General features: G+C 41.6%; 3 pseudogenes across 1 annotated transcript; 2 read left to right on the forward strand and 1 right to left on the reverse strand.

The window, feature by feature from the left end:
* The first annotated feature begins 1,663 nt into the window (after positions 1-1,663).
* On the forward strand, positions 1,664-15,513 carry LOC103711423 (metacaspase-5-like; annotated as a pseudogene). The gene is made up of 3 exons (XR_015977506.2): positions 1,664-2,333; positions 7,676-9,343; positions 12,134-15,513. The product of XR_015977506.2 is annotated as a metacaspase-5-like (transcript).
* LOC148715045 (3-oxo-Delta(4,5)-steroid 5-beta-reductase pseudogene) lies at positions 2,932-3,852 on the reverse strand (annotated as a pseudogene).
* Positions 13,538-15,708, forward strand: LOC103711422 (uncharacterized; annotated as a pseudogene).
* Positions 15,709-16,003: the final 295 nt, after the last annotated feature.

The following is a 16,003-nucleotide window of genomic DNA, read 5'->3' on the forward strand; positions in this document are numbered from 1 at the left end:
AACAAAAATACAATCCATTGTTTGTCCCTTTTTGCTAAGAAACCATTCGTTACCTTCAATTATTTGTCCCTCAAAAGGATATTCCTATCACATAAATTATTTCGAGCACCATTTCCTTGCCTATATTTATTCGTTAAGGTTGTAATAAAAATTTTCTTTTCTAGGTTTGACGCTATGAGATACGCTAGAATGTATATCATCATTGGATTTGGTCTCCATGTACAAATCTTGAATGACCAAGATATCTTTGCTTTGATTTCTTTTATTCAGTAATAATGATAAGGGTATTTTGAGAAACTTATAACTATGCTCATGTATCTTGTAAAAATAAAAGAAGTGCAACTTTGGTAGATTTCGAAGTCGAAATGTAATCTTTGATAGATTATGCTAATAATTGTTTGCATATCATCTAGTGTAATATCCATAAAATATAATTCTATGTAAAATAGATTTCTGAAAACTAAGGGGAGACTTACTTTTCATAAAAACTTTTTTAGATTTTATGGCTTGTTAATTTTGTTTAAGCACATTCTATCAATGTGAAGAATAAAAAGAGGAAACCAACCAGTTGAGCCAATTTGGAACGGTAGGATAACTTCTTAACTTCTGAACCTGTTTTAAGAGCGTTAATTACTGGTGGCATGAGTGAGAAGGTATATTAACTTGGGCCAGCCCATGGATCACTGTACCCAACCAATATGTTAGGCCCACTAGGTCATGGTACTAATTTAGTGCGTTAAAGGTTATACCTGGAACTTCCGCCCCAACTTTCCAGTCAGATGAGCAGCATGAGCTAAAGCAAGAATTTTCTGGGCCAACACAATAGCCCACATGGCCCAATTGTTCAATAGGTTACGTATCATATACGTGCACTCAACCTGATTGCGGATATGGCTGCAGGGTTGTCGGTTGAGTTGCACTTGTTTCCGGTTTTCATTCGCACATGTAGGTAATTTTCCTTTCCTACGGAAAAAGAAAAAGAAAAAAAGGGTTGCACTTGCTCCCTTAATCCTTCAAGATATTTAGACAGTTCCTAAAAGGCTTAAATTCACGTAATGTGTGATGTAAATGTGGAATGATTAATGAAATGCCTAGGCTGCCCCTTCATACAACTATCGATGAACTAAGCAACTAACGAAGAACTCGGGCTTGGCTTGACAGCGACACCATTCAAGCTTGTTCGAGTCGGAAACAAAACTTAGGTCGAGAGTCAATCATCACTCCATGGCTCATATTATAAAGAAGCTAGGAAGAGATAACTCCCACTGCCTCAACGCTCTCAAACACGAGAAATTATACCCTACATGGCATGCATCGTATGGTTGTGCATGCCGTCAGTTATAGCCGCTCTTTTCTATGGACTCATTCATCAAGTGCCCATCTCGATGCACTATTACAAGAACACGGGTTGTGATTGGTAGCATGCACGGCAATATGGTGCACGCCATGTAGGATATAGTTTCTCCTCAAGCAGGGTCATTTGGATGATATGCAAGCTTTAACATTTCTAACTAATCTCATGTTAAGCCTGGATGCTCCTTTGATATTGATGATCTTGAGTGCAAGTTTAGTAGTCATAATCCAGGATAACTCAGCTTGTTTTCAATTCAAATAAGAAATTATGCAGAGCTGGGGCCAAGTGGACAAGAACTGAAGGCAGTAATAGTAGTCGCATAATTTGATGTGAAGTTGGGCTGGCCCAGCAAGGCTTTAGCATCGTAAGATCATCCAGAATCTTATCCCGGCCCGGCTCATTTCAGCCGGCAGGATGTGGTCACAAGATGGCGTCCATGGAATGAAATGAGACCACCCACCGAAAACATTCTCCTGTGGGAAATCTTGAACCAAGGAACCAGAGATGGGAAAGTGATTACAAGCTATGCGAAGGGCAATAAAAACCAATGCCATCACCGGCTACCACCATAAAGTCGAATTAATTCCACCAAATCCATCCAACTCAAAGCAAACGGAGGAGGAGATCGCATCGGAGATGGGGAAGAAGGTTTTGCTGGTGGGGTGCAACTACCCGGGGACGAAGGCGGAGCTGAAGGGGTGCATCAACGGCGTGCGGCGGATGCACCGCTTCCTGGTGGAGCGCTACGGCTTCGCAGAGGAGGACATCGCCATCCTCATCGACACCGACGAGTCCTACCCCAAGTCCACAGGAGCCAACATCCGCCGCGCCGTCGCCAACCTCGTCGCCTTCACCCGCCCCGGCGACTACCTCTTCTTCCACTACAGCGGCCGCGGCACCCGCGTCCCCTCCGAGACCGGCAACGACGACGACGACGACACTGGCTACGACGAATGCATCGTACCCTGCGACATGAACAGGGGCGGCCAAATGCGGCCTCACTAATAAAATTTTTTTAATAATAAAAAAATAATAAATGTAAAATACTTTAAAAAATTATTTAAAAATAATTAGTCATGCAAAATTTGTGATCAAACTTTTTGGAAAAAAACACTTGTGCATTTCAAAATTTCAAAGAGGTAAAAAATAATCATGTAAGCCTACATGGCAGCCCTAAACATATTGAAAAAGGAGTAACCAGAGTAAAACAGATTAGAAATTCATAATACAATAAACCATGCACACCTACAAAAATCATAAATTCAGACAATTCAGTACATCAAGAAACCAATAACATTATCAGTATCTCTATATAATCTTACGACCAACAAACACTACAAGAGAACAAACGCAAGCCGTAAGATCTTGTACCTGAGAACAATAAAACCTGAAATCCAAATCTCCACCCTCCCCCAAATCCAAACTTTCAATCATATCCAACAAAGAAACAAAAACCACCTCCAAATACTACTTAAAGAAAAAGCTAGACACTTCAAGATTCTTAGGACTAAAAAACATCAGATAAAACATATAGATCACGGATTAACATTCAAAAAAGAGAGAAGAGAGAGAAAAATTTATACCCACATTTGTTGCAGAGGTTTGCGTCGATCGACAAACCACTAGTTGCCAACGTCCTCTAGCCTCTTCGGTAAGAGCCTGTGGTCCGCCACCATCTCCTCCCACAATGCTTCTTTCCCCTTCATGGCGTCCACCAGCTTGAATCGAGCCTCCTCCTCTCGGTATCCGACCTACTCCACTCCAAACGCCTTCGCCAGCAACAGCCAGAAGTGCTTCCACTTGAACACATCCCCATTGCTATAATTGAAGGCCTCGTTCCTGGCATACGGATCGACTGCCGTCCAGATCTACTGCTCGACGATGAGGTCGGCATCGGAGATTCGGAGGCATTGCTAAACCCCTTCCGAGCCACCCGGCTCCCCGGCCACAGGAGAGGTGCCCCCTCTGGCCGGCAAATTGCAGCGTAGACGTAGAGAGTCTCCACCAAATTCATGAGGCTTGGATGGGGAGAAGCCAAAGATGGTTGTTGGCCGGTGGATAGACCAGATCACGGTGCTCTTCCTCTTCGCCACCTCCTCAAAGAGGATGTCCTCAAAGGTACAATAAAGGAACTGAGAAAGAAGACTAGAAGAGTCGATGAAGTTTCTTTTTTCTGGCTGCAAGCCTACAACAGTGCGACAGAACCTCTACTTTTCACTCTGTTTCCATGCTTTTCAAATTGTTTTCCACGTCTTTTCTGCCTTTGATGCCTCTGGTGCGATGGGAAGTAGCCCCCGATGCAATGGAGAGTAGCTCCTAGTGCGATGGAAGTAGCCGTAGCACTGTAACAACGAAGAAAAGTTAAAATTTTACTGTAGCTTTTCTTTGAGCCTATGCCCTGCGGGGCCTTTCTTTGGGCCGGAACCTTAGGCGACCGCCTAGGTCCCCTAAGGGTCGGGCCAGCCTTGGATATGAACCTTGTTGCCGGTCTGTCCCATCCATCCTTCTTCGTCGGGCGTTGGTTTGATTGTTGTCTTGGAGATTTTTTCATAAATACCCTTCTAACAATTCAAATTTACGTAAATACTCTCTTCATATTTATATAAATATTTGTACCTTCATAAAACATAGTTTTTGCATAAATACTCCTAATATAATGGTTCTTCTAATATCGTTAATAAAAACCATATTTATTTTAATTAAAAATAAATTAAAATTTTGAAATTATTTTTTTATTTTCTATTACGATCATCTTATAGATATTTTTTTATGTATTTACTTAATAAAAATATTTTAGTTATTTTAATTTAAAACTATTAATTTTTTAATAGTGTTAGATAGCATGTGCGTATATACAAAAATAAAGATAAAAAAATAAGTAAAATAGCAAAATAAGTATTTTATGAGAGTATACATCCAAATATTAATTTTAAAAAAATATTTATGAAAAATTTGATATTTAGGAAATTTCCATGCATTCTTTTTAATCTTTTTACCCCCTCCCTCTCGGGACGGGGTTGCATCTTTCTTTCGCGCGAATTGACCCTTCCGCGATTGATGCTTCGAGATGTGTGTAGGCAGTGAATAGGAAAGATCGGAGTGCTTTCAGATCCGTGCATGTCGCAATCCGACAGGCAACGTCGAAAGATACAACCCTCTCCTCCTCCCTCTCGTTCGGTTTCGTTTTTCTCTCTTTCCTATATATAGATGAATGGAATGGAGAACCGATGGGCTTGCCACTCTTTTGCTCAAGTAGATAGATGGATGAAATGAAAAGTTTGTAGTAAATGAGGTTTGCTCGGCCGATATTTGTTCTCGTAAAATCTCTTTAGATTAGTAAAGATAGATTGCTTTAGATGTATCCTTTGCTGTGTATTCACCACTATCGACTCACTAAAAAAATTTTCTGGATAAAGACAAAGTAATATTCTTTCAGAATTCGAGTATGGACGTTCTGAAATTTCTTCCAGTGGATATGTCTGGTTTGTTTTCCTTTTTCTGGTTGCAATGTGAATGAGATGGAATATACACTGAATTCAAACTTGGATTATAGTTTCTGTAACATAATTAGCTAATTTACTTGATCAGAAAGAAGCGCAAATTCATACCGGTTGAAGTCATTAAGATTACAATTTTGGACAATGTGAAAACAAAATAATGTATTAGAAATTTTACATATAAGTGTATTTGGTTAAAACTTTAACATGATAAAACCCTCCATCTTTTCTTTTTTACCGTCTCTTAAAATGTTCTCATGTATAAATGGACACGTATGTGCTATGAACCCCGAGCATTTTGTCAACGAACTTTGCAGAAATCAGGGGAAAAAAAAAGAAAATAGATTACAAAAATAAATGAAAATTAATTTTCTTATCCTGCCACAAGCAGACCTAGTTCATTTCAAAATTGTTGCTAATTTATGCACTTGAATCTGAACCAGGGAAGCCCCAACCCAAATAACAATGTTTTCTAATGCCTTCTCTCTCAGACGATTGAGCTAGTTATATCGTAAAAGGGCTTGGCTGTGATTCTTGTTGTAATAACCCTGATTTTCAGGGCTCGTGGGCCAGCCTGGAGTGGGCAGCCCCAATCCAATAGCGCCCAGCCCAGCCCTTGGGCTTATGGGCCGACCCTGACGAGGCCAGTCCTCGGGCAAATCGTGCCACAGGCACGATACAGAGAAGAGACTCAGTTGGTGTCGTCTTCTTCTTCTTCTCTGATTTCCGGCAGAAATCGAGGATACCAGGCAATCCGAGTTCGAGTAGAACTCGAGGAATTTGCCTATTTAAATCCTCCTCCTTCCCCTTTGATTTCCTCCACCCAAATCGCCGAAAATTGCCGCCGATTCCAAGTTGCCTCTTCCGACGCCGGACCACTCGCCGGACCGAGGTACGTGTCCTGCATCTTGTTCTCCTGCTTTCTGTTGTTAGGCCACCCTGTTACTTGGGGTTTGAAACGGCGAATGGCCGGAGGACTGTCCGAAACAAGGGAGCCCTATTTCAGTCTCTTCTTCCGAGCCCTGCCGCCACCGCCTGCCGGGTTTGGCCAAGCTTCCCCACCTCCCGAGTGCTCTGAGTTCAAGTGGTCGTTGCTCTATGGAATCATCCATGATCTAGGCTGAGATTGATTGCGTTTCTTCTTGATCTCTCTTCTTCCTTGCGCCGGCCGACCACCATCGCCGGCGATATCTTAGCAGGGAGACCACCCTGGGCCGCCGCCGCCGGAGCCGACCACCCTTGGCCGCGCCACCCCTGGTCCGAGAAGAGGAAAGGGAGAGAACGTCTCCCCTGTTTTGGAGAAGGAAAAGAGAGCCCTCTCTCTTCGTTCTCTCTCCTCTCTCTTGGTTTCTCTTTTCTTGTTTCTCTCTCTACTGGACTTTCTCTCTCTAGGCTTTCTTTCTCTATTTGAACTATTTTTATCTCTAGTTTGATCTGGGGAGACCACTGTTTGTAAGGACTACTGGATAGTCTTGGGTTAATAGAGGGTTCTGGGTTGTCGGATACTTCAGGTAATTTTTAATATTGACTTGGTTACATAAGGAAACAATCTGTTGGACAAAGAGACATTGAGCAGGCTTCTATGTGCCCCAGTTCATAGATCACAGTAGTCTATCTAGGTTGTCAGCAAAGAGGTAAGAATTCTTCTACGCCGACCTGTATGATATAAATTCTTTTGTATCTATATACTTATGAATGCTATGATCCAGATAAGTAAAAAGCAAGAATAGTTTATATTAAATTGTATTTTGATTGTATTTGTTTGTGATTGGTATTATAATGGATGTATGTATATGTATAACCTATACTTGCATAATCGGACTAATGGATGTGTTGCTCTGGACTAACCATATGATATTGGTTGTCCTGTCATGGGCTAAAAATGTGACTGTTGTTAGTCTAAAGTTAGAAATAAATAAAAAGGAATTGATATGTGGATGTGAGCTTGACTGAATAAACAAGAACTTCGGGCTTATTTTGTTATTGTGGCAGGCCTCGTCACAGGCTGAAAAGGTGGTACTTGGCAGCCTCATCACAGGCTGTTAATATGGAACTACAATTGGCAGGCCCCGCCATAGGCTGAAAATGTGATATGTGGCAGCCCCATCATAGGCTGATAAATATAAAACTAAAATTGGCAGCCCTGCCATAGGCTGAAAATGTTATCTTGGCAGCCCCACCACAGGTTGGAGAATGTGACCGAGATTTGGCCCAAAGTCGATAAGATAATTGATCCGAATCAAATTGAAAAGGAATGGAATGAAAATATTGAAAACACTAATGAAGAATTATGAGATATCATATGCTATATCACTCTTGAGTAGCTGGATTTCTACTGATATATAATATGCATATTTATAATGATTATTCGAGTATTATTGATAGTCGGTTTGTGATTTCATAACGTGTGCAACGATTTCTTGCGGTTTTTCAAACTTATATTATTATTGTGTTGGTGTGGATGTGTGAAAATTCTTACTGGACTGTAAAGCTCGGCACCCGTTCTCTCTCTTTTTCAGAGCTGCAGGATGCATAGACATAGATGGGATGGGCGCAGCGTGCAAGTGTCACAGTCATCAGCTAGTTAGTTTATTTTGATATATCTTGTAATTGAAACAATTTAATTATTTGAATACGATGGATTTATCTATTTAAATTAATTAATTAATTATAGAATTATCAAATTTTTGTTCATCTTAGGTCTTGCATGATCTTAAGAGCACTGCTCTAGGGCTCAAGCGGCCGGTCGCGTACCAGACCTAAGTACTGGATTTGGGGCTTGGCACTTGTAACAATTATAATGGAGCAGAACGTCTTCTTTTTTTTTGTGCAGATTATAATTTCAGAGAGTTTGTTGGCAAAGTCTCAGAGGGCTGCGACATCACCATTGTGTTGGATTCCTGCCACAGTGGTGGCCTGATCGATGAATCCAAGGAGCAAATAGGCGAGAGCACTAAGCAAGGGAAAGAAAGTTCTGATTCCGGCTTTAGCTTCATGGCCTTGAAACAACAAATCCACGAGGCCTTCGAGTTTCGTGATATCCACATCCCTGATCATGAGGGCCATCACCACCACGGCTACCATGAAGCCGAGGATGATGACATCAGCAGCCAGTACAACGAGCATGGTCACATAAGGAACAACTCCCTCCCCCTGTCCGCATTGATAAGAGATCTTGAAGCAGAAGGCAGGCAGGCAAGACATTCATGTGGGAAGCATCAGGCCAACCTTGTTTGATGTCTTTGGCGAGGAAGCCAGCCCTAAGGTCAAGAAGTTCATGAAGGTCATCATGGACAAGCTCCATAAGGGGCCAAGTGGCGAAGGTGGTGGTCTCAGGAGCTTGGTTGGGAACCTAGCGCTGGAGTTTCTGGAGCATAAGCTGGAGGAGAATCATGAGGACTACGTGAAGCCAGCAATGAAGACCGAGGTCAGCAGCACTCGAGAAGCTCATGCAGGAGCAAACAAGGGGTGGCTTCCCATTCTTCATGGCCCACAACCCCGACATCCTTCCCTGCCATGACCTCACCTTCCTCTTTGCCCCCATCGCCGACACCCTTGGCACCGATGATGACCTCACCTCCTGCATCGTTGCCGTTACGCTTGCTTGATGTCTTTCAGAATCAGGAGTACGCCAACATCAATGCCAACCATGTCAGTGTTGATGTCGACTCCCTCACCTCCATCAACCCTACTGGCTACTGGCTCGATGACTGCTCCCATGTTTTTTTTTTTTGGTAAAAACGGCATTTCATATAGCTTTAACGTGAGTACATCCAGCCATGTCAGAAGAAAGAAAAGAGTACAGAGTAGGTGGTATCTCTCCTACCAATGTCCAAAAGATCTCTCCGGAGTGTCGGGCAACATAGGAGGTAACCCAGTCTACTGCGCTACTTGCCTCCCGAAAAACGTGTAAAGCCTGAAAATCGCTCAACTCCTGAGCCAACCTACGAGTATCACGGATAAGAGGATAGCCATCACCATATCTGTCCAATCCTCGAACCCAGACGATCCCCACAGAGGAGTCCCCCTCAAGGTATAGACTGCTCCCATGTTTGCAACTATATTTGTGTGAGTCATATGATGGAGACCTAGTACACATTCTTTTTAAGTCAAACCTCTGAACCAGATTTAACTGATGTGAAAAATACTGTTAACGAACATGTATTTGGTGTAATCTACTAGATGATCTAATATGTATGCAAGTTGTTGAAGCTTTAAAAGCTAAACAAGCGTTGAAGGGTCACGATAACCAAGAAGGACAACAAGAGCATCTATGAATAGTAGAAGTGAAGACGGAGTTCAATTCTCATGTCAGATATTGGATCCAATTAATAAAGAGAGAGATAATTTGCTTTTGAAAATGTGACTGAGGGTGAAGGGTATGCTGATGAAGATTATTTCGAGAGAAAATGTATGACTTGCTGGTGGTGAGGAACCCAATGCTGCAAAATGGATATAGGATGAAATGGAAATAAATTTGGAAGATAGATCGGTGAGTATTTCAGCTTGATATAGACCTATTTTCCCCCAATTTTATGTTGTTTTATGGAATACCATGTGGTGTATGCTAGGGCCTATAAGCCTATAATTACAACTCTTGCAAGTTATGGCTGTGTAAGTGTTTCATGTTCTCAAGGTTTAAAATTTTGTGGGATGAGGGTGTCCCGGTTTCTCTAAGGAATGGGACACCCCGCTGTCCCGCCCCATCCTGGCGGCAATCCCAGTCATGCATCTTAATAGATATCCTCTGTCTCTCCCCCTCTTTTCTTCCTTCCTTCCTTTCTTTCTTTCTTTTGTTTCTTTTTTTTTTTCTTTCCTTTCTTTCTTTTCTTTTTTTTCTAGCTTCCTTTCTTTTAATTTTCTTTTTCTTCTTTTCTTATCCCTTCCTTTTTTTTCTTTTTTCCTTTTTCTTCTTCTTTCTCTTTCCTTTCTTCCTTCTTTCCTTCCCTTCTTTCTTTTTTCTTCTCCCTTCATTTCTTTTTTTCTTTTTTCTTCCCCTTCTTTTCTTTCACTTTTTCTTTTCTTCATCTTTCATTCCTTTCTTTCTTCTTCTTTCTTTGCATGGATGGGTTTCGGAGTCCCAACTCTGCCCCGGTCTCATTTTCTCATAGGAACGAGACACGATGGTTGGGTCACCCACCGTCCTATCGAGACTTAAAATCTTGGTTCTGACCATGGTTCACCGTAGCGGCCCGAACCAGACGGTATGGGGCGTACAATACTGTACCGTATTGGTTCGATACTGGTACTTGATATGGATGGCATACCGGCACTTGGTACATCAAAAAATCTCGTACTATACCGTACCGATATTGTGCTTGTGTGGCACCAGTATGGGGTCCAGTACTAAGATGCGAATCTTGGTTATGAGTTATGACCATGTCTTGATTTTTTGGATTGTGAAAATAGGTACAAGAAAAGGAAGTTCGTGATTATAAAATTTGTATTTGTGCATTTTCTTATTTATGGCACTGAAGACATGCATAATTTAATGTTTGGTGGGCTCCTTGGTAGATGGCTTCCTAGGGTATGGTGGCAGTCCACCACTTGTCCTTGCCTAGGCATTTGATAACCTTGATGGTTGATACTCAAAGCCCCTTTTAGAGGCATACCAGAAAATTCTGTTTTGTATCCCTATCCCAGTGGCCATGCAGACCATTTTGTTCCCTATAAGGGCATCTAGTTGTGTAAAACCACCCGATTTTTTTTTTTATTTAATTGGCATTGGAGCCATCTCTCACTATGCTTGCTACAGCAGGGATGATATTCTGCTCCTATTTTAAAATCTTTTGTTATCCTTTAGGAAAAATCTCAATTCATTTATAATTTTTGATAACCTCTAGCATCAGTGTAGATACTCGCTTTTTAATTTATGCTGAAATCTGACAAAATTATTTACTTCCTCAATTTTTTTAAGAAAAGTTTAAAGAGGCGAGTAAAGCAAATAAAAATCCAACAACTAACTTTCAGTATCTAGCTCTAATTCTTTCCGATGCCAAAACATGTACCTTTTTTACAATCATTTTCTTTCCAAAGCAGGGTATACTTGTTTATATTGATGGGTTCACATCCAAATTGATATGAAATGGATTTTACTATTTCACTTCTCCCTATGTATTGTATCCTCAAAATTGTTTTTCGGATGATATCTAGATATTACTTTGTTGAATCTATACCTCACGGGTAGGTATAAATGATAAAATTTTGCATGATCTTATGTGAGCTTTTATTTTACTCCAATTGTATAGCAGTTTTACAAATTAAGAGGTTTTAATTGTAAGTTTCTTTGTTGCATCTTGAGTTTTTTGTGTAAAATTGGAATGACTTGTAACAAAAAATCAACTTTTTATCTTTTCTTGCAAGCTGCTGCCACTGCTCTTGGTCACTCACACCTGGAAGTATGCATTCATGTTTGGCAAGCTTGCAACCTTTGTTGAAGAAGTTCCATCAGTTCCATCGGAGATGAAGGAAAAAATATAGCTGACTGAGCCACATTTTGTTATCACACACAAATATGTCAAAATAGTTATTAGGTTTTTTTAGCTAAATGCATCATTTACATTCGGTTGGTCAAGCAATTCAGGTTATTGATCAATTTGGGTATAATTTTATTGGTTGTTTTGGTGCCCTTCGGTAATGGCATGAAATATTTTGAATATCATCCTTGATTAAGCTTTTGGTGTTGTAGGTGCCCGTTGGTAATGTCACAAGGAAGTTTTGACTCACCGATGGATGGATATTCTTTCTTAAAGCTTATTTTGAATTTGGATTTTAGTTCTTAAAGAATTACATTGAGTTATTTGTTACTTTAACGAGCAAGTGTTTAGCTAGTCAGGCCTATAGAACATTATATTTTGGAAAGTTTGGCATTTGAATTATGCTATTACGGGGAAATGTGCTCCTATTAGCTGCTAAAATATGCATTGTGATCTTTTTTTATCAATTCATTAGCATTTCATAGTGATATCAACTCTCCAGGTTATAAATGTGCATTTTAGATTATTAAAATGCCATTATTTCAGAATTATTTGATCAATAGAAACAAAGACAACTATAGTCTCAATTATTAAAATATATCTGAAGATTTTACATTTTCTTATTTTGCATATGTATATGTATGTATAACCTGAGCAAATCAGTGGGCTGAGTCATTTGAGTGAAAGAAAAAGGACAAACCCATTCTAGTTCATTTCATAATTTTTCCAACTGAATCGAAGTATTATTTGAGCATTTGGTATGCTATCATGATAGAGAAAGCCTTACAATGTTCATATGCATGCAGAATCATAAGGTCCACCATGAAGAACTTCTTGCTCGCATTGCAAAGATATGCCGGACAATTGCTGAGAAGGTTTGGCCGAGGATGCTTAGCCTCAAAGGTTTTGTGCTAACATTTTCTGAGATTCATTGAAGAGACATACTGTCATATCAACACATCATCTTCTGATAGCTTTCAGGAATTACAACCTCTTTGCTGTGCATTAGCTGCTCTTCTAAGATATCTTGCTCCAGAATTTGTGGAGTCAAAGTCTGAAAGGTTTGATGTCAGAACTTGAAAGAAGCTTTTTAATCTCCTTCTTACCTGGTTTGATGATACAGGCATCACATGGGCATCACATGGGGCCAGGAAAGCATCAGTGACTATGCAGAGAAGTTGAGTGCTATAGATCAGGTCAAATTCTGGAGCCACAAATTCTGGAGCTATATATCTTAGAGGATGGGTCCTGAGAATGTCAGGGCTGTTGATGGGTCCGGAGATCAACTGCAAACTTAAGGAGTCGCCATATGTCTCGGGACAGTGGTGGTTGATTAATTGATGCACCAAACTCTGGTGAGGATATTTTGCATCCTGGGAGCAGTGGCCTTCATGGGTTTAATGCAATTGAGCTCCAATGAGCCTTGCAGGGGAACCATCAACACTTGCTTTCCCATGCAGAAATAACATTGATTCGACTCTTCCATGTTACATGTGTTTCTATGGATAGCTCATAAGATATTGTGCTTGAGCACTGTCAGCATCTGCTTGTTAATCTTCTCTATTCGCCTGCTTGTTAGAATTATGGGAGGTCGTGAGCAGTGAGGGGGAGAATAAGCAGCAAGTGGTGAGCTTAAGGAAGTACATTCAGTCTAAGCATGGCAGTTTAATGTGGGAGAATGAGGGCCCTACGCCTATGAGAACAGAACTCCCTAGTACTGCACTGCTGTCGACACTTGTAGTGAGCATGGCGGATGCCTTTTTTTCCCGAAGGGGGAACCTTCGTGAAACATGGTTTGCCGAGGCACTGAAGTGGGCTATGGTATGTACATCCAGGCATCTTGCATGCCATTCTCATCAGATATACCAAGCTATACGACCTAGCGTAAAAAGTGATGGTTGTGTAATGCTCCTCCGGTGCCTTCATAGATGTCTTGGAAATTCTGTTCCTGCAGTTTTAGGCTTTGCAATGGAGATTCTCGACACTGCAAATGATGGTAGAGAATATGGAGCCTGAGAAGGTGATACTCTACTCGCAGCTTTTCTGGGCTGCATTGTCATGTTGCATTTATAGACTTTGTGCATATCTATTGTCAGATGCTGGAGCTCTTTGCCCGAGTAATTGATTGGCTATCATTCTGTGAACAGATACCAAGAATGTTTTATGAAACTCTCTGACCCCTGAATTTGGAGTATCCTACTTTCACATGATTTACAGGGTCCAACAAACAATCGATATTTCACAAGAATATGTTACTATCTAGCATGCCTCATGGCGAGTTTGATACCGATGGTTGTGATGCAACGGAATTTCACAGGCACAAAACATGGACTGGTGGAGAACCAATGCCAGCAGAGAGTGGAAAAGTGAGCCTTTGAAGGTGTGCAGCTGCTAGTGCTGAAAGGGCTCATGACCCTGTGAGCCATGGGTCTGCTATTGAGGTACCATCTCGAATTACAGTTTCCGCGTGTGATTTGATATTTGGGAATTCGGAATGGCTTTTGATGCACATCACAGGCTTGCTGCCATGGCATAGATTACAGCTCGTGAGGTTACCAGTCTCCACTGGCTTAGCTTCACCTCTACAAGAGCAGTACCAGAAAACATGCTATGTTCATCGAACATTTCATTTTGGCGCCATGCAAAATCGCTAGAAGATCTTGCAGAAGTATTTCTAGCTTATACACATGGTGAAATCACATCTATTGAAGATCTCTTTAACTGTGCATCAACACCAATTTGTGCACAATGGTTTCAAAAACACTCATTTTTAGCATTTGGGCACTTGCTGAGGCTTCTGAGAGGGTTCCAGTTGATGACCAGCAAGTGATACTCTTGATGCTTATAGCACTGCTCCAGCAAACTCCTGTGGATGCAGCTCAGAATCCACATGTATATGCCACTGTGTCGCAGCTTGTGGAAAGCACATTGTGTTGGGATCACTGAGTGTGCTGGAAGTACTATTGCAGAGCTGTAGCAGTCATGGATGAACTGGTGTCAACTGCGAATGGGTTGGGTGCTGGAGAAAAGGTTTTGCAAGGCATAATTGCACCTCAGAGCTCTTTCAAGGCTGAGCAAACAATTGCAGCATGGAGTTGGATCAGGGCTGGGGCAGGTTGGTGGGGGTATAACCGGAGGTGGGTTGTCACCAAGAGAAGTGGCACTGCAGAACACTCAGCGTGTGCAAGACTAGGAACTAGAATCATCTTGTGCCATTTGTTGCAAATATTGGGACATGAAGCACATGCGATGCGTGTGACTCAACAGGCAAAGATCACATCTATTGGGAGCAGGGTCGGCGGAATCGTCCTGAACTGAGTGGTTCCGGCTGTTCCAAGCCGTCCCGGCACGGTTCCGGCCATTCCCAGCCATCCCAGCAGCTCACCGGGACGGTTCCGGCAGCGGAAACAAAAACTGTTGCCGAAGATGGAGAAGGAGAAGGAAAGAGAAAAAAAGAGAGCGAGTTGGGGAGGGAGGCCGGCGGAGGGCCAACGGATGGCTTGCCAACTTCACATAAAAATTGCAATTTTTTTAGTTGTCGGACCCCTGTTTTGAACGAGACAGGAGAACGGCCGCGACCTCCGCTTGCTGCCCCGCCGCCGGCCTCCACCACCTTTCGTCGGCCTCCCTCCCTCTCTCCGACTTCTCTCTCTTTTCTTCTCTTGTTCGTCCTCTCCCCCGCCTCTTCTACTATGTCGGTACGGGCCCAGCATGGCACAGCACGGGCCTGTACCGACTCGTCCGATTGGCAGGCTCGTAACGACTCATCCTATCGGGCAACTGGTACAGTGCCTGGTACCGATTCCGCTGATGTTAAATAGAAGTAACTAGATGGTGCTAATTTGTGAGTGGTAACTATTGTGGAAGTCATGCTGATTGGCTATCCAGAGCAACACCCTGCATATGCACACTGGGACTTAAAGCCTGAGATTTAAACTAGCAATGCACCATGGGACTATGATGGCCCAAATGACAATGCAGAATTTGTCCTAACCGTGTATATCCACTGCGCTAGTTGAAGTATTACCCTATGGCAATCTTCTTGTAACCCAGCAAGATTTTGTAGCTGTGTTTGTATGTGCACATGAGGTTCTTCCCCTCCTTTTTTTTTTCTCTCCTCTTTTCTTCACCCTGACCTGCTGGCAGGGGGATTTATTACCCATCTATAATATGGAAAGCTTGATCATGCTATTGTCTATAATCAAATATTCAGTGACTGCTGTTTCGTTGTTGTAACTACTTTTGTTGCTGCTCCAATGCTACAGGAGCACATTACAAACTTACAGCTGATCTTGACTAAAGCTGAAATGTTGTAATTGATGCAAACATCTGTTCAGCAATTTATTCCCCAATGAACTTATAGAAAGGATAGTTTATTCTACTTTGGTTGTCTCAAATGGTTAGACCTGGTAGCAAACAAAATATGGATGCTATTCTCCTTGCCGCTCAGGTATTGGATGCTGAAACATCTCGATTACACTGTTGTTTATTACTTAAGAGTTCATTGGCTACCTAATTTCTATAGTAGTTATATTGTTATCATTATGGTGTATTATCTAAACACATTTTTCTTGAGGCAAATATTGACCCTAAGGAAGAGGCCGTGAGTGCTGAACAAAGTCAATAACCTTCAATTTCTGGTTTTATACTTTTTTTAAGATAATTGTTTGTTTTTT

Source organism: Phoenix dactylifera, chromosome 1 (assembly GCF_051530095.1).
Source record: "Phoenix dactylifera cultivar Ajwa chromosome 1, Ajwa_hap1_PhDact_Kaust_v1.1, whole genome shotgun sequence".
NCBI classification, from domain to species: domain Eukaryota; kingdom Viridiplantae; phylum Streptophyta; class Magnoliopsida; order Arecales; family Arecaceae; genus Phoenix; species Phoenix dactylifera.